Here is a 6,459-nt window from a genome sequence, read left to right on the forward strand (position 1 = left end):
AAATCTTTATCTAAGCCAACATTAGTACTCATTAAACAGAAAGTGTGAACAAACTTTAAAGAACAGAAAAACCCGTGGATTTAACATATGCTTTCCCAGATAGCAAGAGCTAAGAGAGGGAAGACAGGTATTTTTACCATCTGCTCAATAGTTAATAGTGACCAATGGCTTAGACACTCTCTCCTCGATGCCTCAGACTTTCCTCTGGGGCCACTGAAGGTGAAAATGGTCACTGCCCACGGAGCCCCAGGCCAACAATGATACCTCAGCATCTCTAGTTTCAAGCAGTCTTTCAGTTCAAATCTCAGTCTCTTAGTAGAGAATTAATAGAATTAAGACCTGAATGAGTGGCCAGATTAAAAGAATCACTATTAATGGTTCAATGTCAGTGTGGCAGGAGGTGTCCAGGAAAGTAAAGAGGAGATCTGAGATCCTAGACTAGAGGACGTTTGTATCAAGTACTTGAATAATGGCAGAGAAGGCGTATTCACATTCTTATCAAATTTTCAGATAGCATCAAGTTGAAAGGAACAGCTAACCCACTTGATGACAGAGTCAAGATCTAGAAAGATTTTACCAGATTAGATTATTCAGCCAAATTCAATAAGATGAAATTCAATAGAGAGAAAAATTAATTCTTATACTTGATCACATATTGTCAGCTTGACAAGTACAAGATAGAAGAGCCATGCTTTGAAAAGTCATTGTTCTTGAAAATATCAATTGGTTAGGGAGTTATAGACTATAGGTCTGTTGTGACTTGTTAGCAGTCTGATATGACAGTCAAAAAAAGCTAAAGCAATCTTGAAATACATTGAGAGAAATAAGAATGTTCTAGTCCTACTGTATTTGACCCTCATCAGACCTCATCTGGAGTATTGTGTTTATTTCTAAGAACAGAACCTGCTTTCTATGGGGGAAACAGATCACCAATAGGTTGTCCACGTAATAGTGATTTCCTTTTTGACCATGGTAATAAATGAAACAAAATAAAATACAAAATAAGAAAGGGAAAGTGCTCACTGTGTATCAAGCACCATGCTTGGTATTTCAAAACTATCTCATTTGAACTTTACAATATCCCTAATAATTAGGCAAAATATTATTATTCCCATTTTACAATCAAGAAAATTTAGGCAAATGGAAGTTTAGTGACTTATTCAGGATCATATAACTATTAAGTGTCTGAGGAAAAATTTGAACTCAAGTGTTCCTGGCCCAGTATTCTATCCATTGTATCACCTAGTTTGCTAAAGTAGACTTCAATCCTGTGCTATCCCATCCACTTCTGCAATTATGGGGCAGAGTAATAAGAGAGGAGATCTAGGTGCTAAGAATTATCATTTTCAGCGGCAGTGGTTAAGTGGATAGAGCACCAGCCCTGGAGTCAGGAGTACCTGAATTCAAAACTGGCCTCAGACACTTAATAATTACCTAGCTGTGTGGCCTTGGGCAAGCCACTTAACCCCATTTGCCTTGTAAAAAAAAAATCTAAAAATAATGTAAAAATAATTATCATTTTCAGACTATCAATAAGCTGCATTTTGATGGTTAGTACTCTGTGAGATATCCAATGGCCAGGTTGAACCATGTCAATCTTGGCATTATTGTTGTAAATGGAACCAGAATAATTAGGAAAATTTCAGCTAAATGGAAATATATATGCTCATTTTCCTGACTCTTCCCTAGTTGAGGTTTCTTTAGCAAGATATTAGAGTGGTTTTCTATTTCCTTCTCCAGCTCATTTTATGGATAAGAAATTGAGGTAAATAGGATTAAGTGACTTGACCAGGGTCATACAGCTAGTCCTTCAGACTCCAGGGCTGACATGCTATCAAATGTACCACCTAATGGCCCTAAATAGAAGGATAGCTCACAGCTACTCCCTGGAAAGAAGTTGGCAGATTATATGTCTAAAATAACAAAAAGTATCATTTCACAAGATATATGATCATCATCATATCTTGCAACACTATTGATAAGCATTTTCAAAATGCTTATCAAGAAAATAATCATGACTTATGCAACAATTCTAGGAGTTGGAGATGGAGTAGTAATAAAATTCTAAGAAACATGCTGGAACCATCCAAATTAAATTAATATACATTCTGAATAATATTTGGTGGCAAATGAAAAGGTGAGGGTACAGAAAAATATATGGTCTGGTAAAAATGAATGAGAGAGAACCAAGGTATGTAGACTGGAAATTTACAAGAAGCTTCTTTATAATTTTCATCATATGAAAAAGGGTAAAAACATCACTTGTACAAAAATATTCATAGCAGCCCTGTTTGTGGTGGCAAAAAATTAGAAATCAAGTAAATGTCCTTCAATTGCAGAATGGCTTAGCAAACTGTGGTATATGTATGCCATGGAACACTATTGTTCTATTAGAAACCAGGAGGGACAGGAATTCAGGGAAGCCTGGAAGGATTTGCATGAACTGATGCTGAGTGAAATGAGCAGAACTAGAAAAATACTGTACACCCTAATAGCAACATAGGGGCGATGATCAACTGTGATGGACTCACTCATTCCATCAGTGCAACAATCAGGGACAATTTGGAGCTCTCAGCAATGGAGAATACCATCTGTATCCAGAGAAAGAACTGTGGAGTTTGAACAAAGTCCAAGCACTATTTCCTTTAATTTAGAAAAAGCAAAACAAAACCCTGATATCTTATTGTCTGATCTTGTTATCTCTTATACTTTTATGTTTCTTCCTTAATGATTTCTCTCTCATCACACTCAATTTGGATCAGTGTATAACAGGGAAACAATGTAAAGACTGACAAATTGCCTTCCATGAGGGGTGGGGGGAGGGAAGTAAGATTGGGGGAAAAATTGTAAAACTCAAAATAAAATCTTTAAAGGGAAAAAATTAATGTTGAAAACTATCTTTACATCTAAGCAATAATAAAATGAATGAATGAATAAGCAATTGAAAAGTGTTGCAAACACACCCACCTTCAATTTCTTAAACAATAAAAATCATACCAGAATAAAAAAAAATAATTTTCATCATGAAGGTAATTGGTAGATCCTGAACATAATGAGCAATGAATAATGTCTTTGTGAAATAGCTATTTTAACAAACAAAAAAACATTAATTAGTCTGAGAATTATTCCATTGTCAAATATTTATGTACAATTGGACCAGTGAATTATCAGAGCTAAGATTAGAATCAGTAAGAAACAGGGAACAAATAATAATAATGAGAAAAAGACATGTATATAAATGAAACAACCCTAAAATATTTAAACAAGTAGTTACAAGTGAAAATGGAGAATGGAAAATAAAAATAAAATCAATGACAACTATAATAGTTTTATCCTGAAGTTTAACAAAGTAACCTAAGTGACACCATAGTGAGAACAAAAGCATTTTTATCAACAGATATCTGACTTTCTTGCCAAATAGAGAAATAATTACCAAAGGCAACACCAAGATAGAATATAGACTCATTTGCAAAATCTTATAAAGAAAGATTTTGATGGACAATCATTAGCCATACCATCTAAGAAAAAAAGAATATAGAGAGTAAACCTAGTTTAAAGAAAGCTTGACAAGATGTCCAATTAAGCAAAGTCATTCTAACAGCATTTAAGAATGAAAATGGAACAAGGACGACAAATGGATAAAGAAAAAATGGGAAAATATTTGCGAAACTATAACTATCATCACAAGTCTGATATGATTATAGTGGAGGCAGAAATGATACTAAAGAGAACAAAACTGGGGGAAACAGTCAAGTATCTGTAAAGGAAGGAGTTACTCATCTTACTTCAGCAGATGTTGTCACTAAAGGCCCAACCTGAGCAATTACAAAGTGATGATAAAGGAGGTGTTTAGGAATTTTCCTAAAATTCCATCTGTGCTGGAGAAGATACAATATGAGGGAATTTAGGAACAACTATAATAATAATATTTTGTTCTTCATTTTCAAAGAAGATCATGACATTAGGGAGGTGATGCCCTGACAAGCACATGAATTGGATTGGGCGGGGGGGGGGGGGGGGGGGGGGGGGGGGGGGCTGTGCTAAGTCACCAGCCTCATTCCTCCAGAGTCATCTGGGTCCAGTGCCTGATATGAATCAAGACAACTGGAGATGAAGTGACTTGCCCAGGGTCATACAGCTAGTAAGTGGCAAGCGTCTGAAGCTGAATTCTAACTCCTGACTTACTGAACCAAGGTCATTGCTCTGTCCATTATGCCACTTAGCTGCCCTAGGAGGGACAACTATAAAAGGTATATGAAAGAGGTGAAGATACCAAAGGCAATCTTTCATCTTTACAAAATCTTTATGAGTGTTTCTTTATCAACTGAAAGACATTATTAATTAGGATATGAGTAGGGAACAAACAGGTTTTCGTAAAGAATATTCACCAAATCTATATCATTTCACAATTGGTTGATAGGCATAGGGAAAATGACATCTCATTTTGCTTACTGTTAGTTGACTACAAAAAAGTAAATGATTCAGGAGAACAAAATAATTCTTTATGGGAAACTGCAGTGGACGAAATCCAAAGAATCCAAGTTGAATAAGTGTTGCTTGGGAATGGTGAGGTCCTTCAGATTTTCCTTTTTGCACCGTGCTGATTGAATAAAGCCCCAGAATATTGCAGAACCTCCTTGGAAGAGATCTATAATCATTCAAAAGAGTTTGGTTTGTCCCACTCACAAAGGAAAATTCATTTGGACAATGAATGTCTATTGCCCAAATTTCAACATGAATTTGCATTTTTTTTTTTTAGGTTTTTGCTAGGCAAATGGGGTTAAGTGGCTTGCCCAAGGCCACACAGCTAAGGAATTATTAAGTGTCTGAGACTGGATTTGAACCCAGGTACTCCTGGGCCGGTGCTTTTCCCACTGCGCCACCTAGCTGCCCCTCAACATGAATTTGAATGAAGAATTTCCAAAGCTTGTTCCCCAGTATGTAAACTTGGGACAGAAAGTACAAATGAACAACAAGCGTGTCCCAGAGTTGACATGGAGGAGAGAAATGGGCTGGATTTCTGAAGGAAAAAAAAATGGACTGAGTTGCCTTCTGGAAATTGCAAAGTTGTTTTTTTTTTAACTAAGGTTAAGTTTTCCCATGAAGTTAAGGGTCATCTTTTCAATATCAGCTTTCTCCATGTGTTGGTATATGACAATGAAATATAAAATAAAACTATCGCCATGGAAGTAAAATAAGTATCACAGAGGATCATCAAGAGGCACATGGCTTCCTGGCCATCTTGGTGGCAGGTCTCTGGCTGAAGGTCCTCCTGCACTGCAGGAAGGAAGATGGAGGCTGCAAAGAAGATGAAAAAAATCACTGGAGTCCATGAACTCAAGGGTTCAGTTGGTCATGAAAAGGGGCAAATACATGCTAGGTTATACACAGATCCTGAAAAGGATCAGACAAGGCAAAGTTGAATTGGCCATCTTAGTCAACAACTGTCAAGTTTTGAATATCATGCTATGTTGGCCAAAACTGGCATATAAGAACTACAGGGGTAACAACATTGAATTGGTCATAGTGTGTGGAAGTACTAGAGTATGTACATTGTATGATTGATCCAGGTGATTCTTATATCATTAGAAGCATGCCAGAATAGGCCTGTGAAAAGTAAACTGTACAAAAGTATTATTTGATAAACTGTTGGGGGGGTTGGGGGGATATTTTTGCAAGGCAATGGGGTTAAGTGACTTGCCCAAGGTCACACAGCTAGGTAACTATTAAGTGTCTGAGGCTGGATTTGAACTCAGGTCCTCCTGTCTCCAGGGCTAGTGCCCTAGCCACTGCACCACTTAGGTGCCCCTGTATTTTTTTTAAAGGCACATGGTTAGTGTAAGCAAACTGTAACATATAACCAATGAGGAACTCCAAAGGCAAATGTTAATTAAAGACATCAAAGAACTAAATAAAAGGGAAAAAAGATGGGTTAATCACATGCTGGGAGAGAGGAAATTACATATGGACAGATAGAAAGCCATGCTGTTACCCTGATGATGTCATTCATGAGGACAGCCTCCAGCATGGGTTTTTTGTTTGTTTTTTTTTTTTAGTTTTTGCAAGGCAATGGGGTTAAGTGATTTACACCAGATCATGGAGCTAGGTAATAAGTGTCTAAGGTCGAATTTGAATTCAGGTCCTTCTGACTCCAGGGCCAGTGCTCTATCTACTGTACTACCTAACTGCCCTCCAGCATGTTTTTAAACTTTAGGAGGACAGAATGGGTAAACACAATAGGATTGTGATTTGCATCACTGAAGAGACTTTACATGATTGGACCTATGCTTCAGGAAAATCATATTGATGGCTAAATGGAGGATATACTGAAGTGGAAAGAGATTTGAGGCAGGCAAATACACTAGCAGATTAACAATCCATTAGAGGAGAGGGGCCTGTACCAGACTGATTGCAGCTTGGAGGTTAAAGAAGGACGAATATTGGAGAGATAATGCAAAG

The 6,459-nt window shown here is 37.1% G+C and overlaps 1 pseudogene; it reads left to right on the forward strand.

Moving 5' to 3' along the window:
* The first annotated feature begins 1,547 nt into the window (after window positions 1-1,547).
* LOC141501435 (large ribosomal subunit protein eL30-like) lies at window positions 1,548-5,605 on the forward strand (annotated as a pseudogene).
* The last annotated feature ends 854 nt before the right edge of the window (window positions 5,606-6,459 follow it).

The sequence above is a fragment of the Macrotis lagotis genome, chromosome X (assembly GCF_037893015.1).
Source record: "Macrotis lagotis isolate mMagLag1 chromosome X, bilby.v1.9.chrom.fasta, whole genome shotgun sequence".
NCBI lineage: Eukaryota > Metazoa > Chordata > Mammalia > Peramelemorphia > Peramelidae > Macrotis > Macrotis lagotis.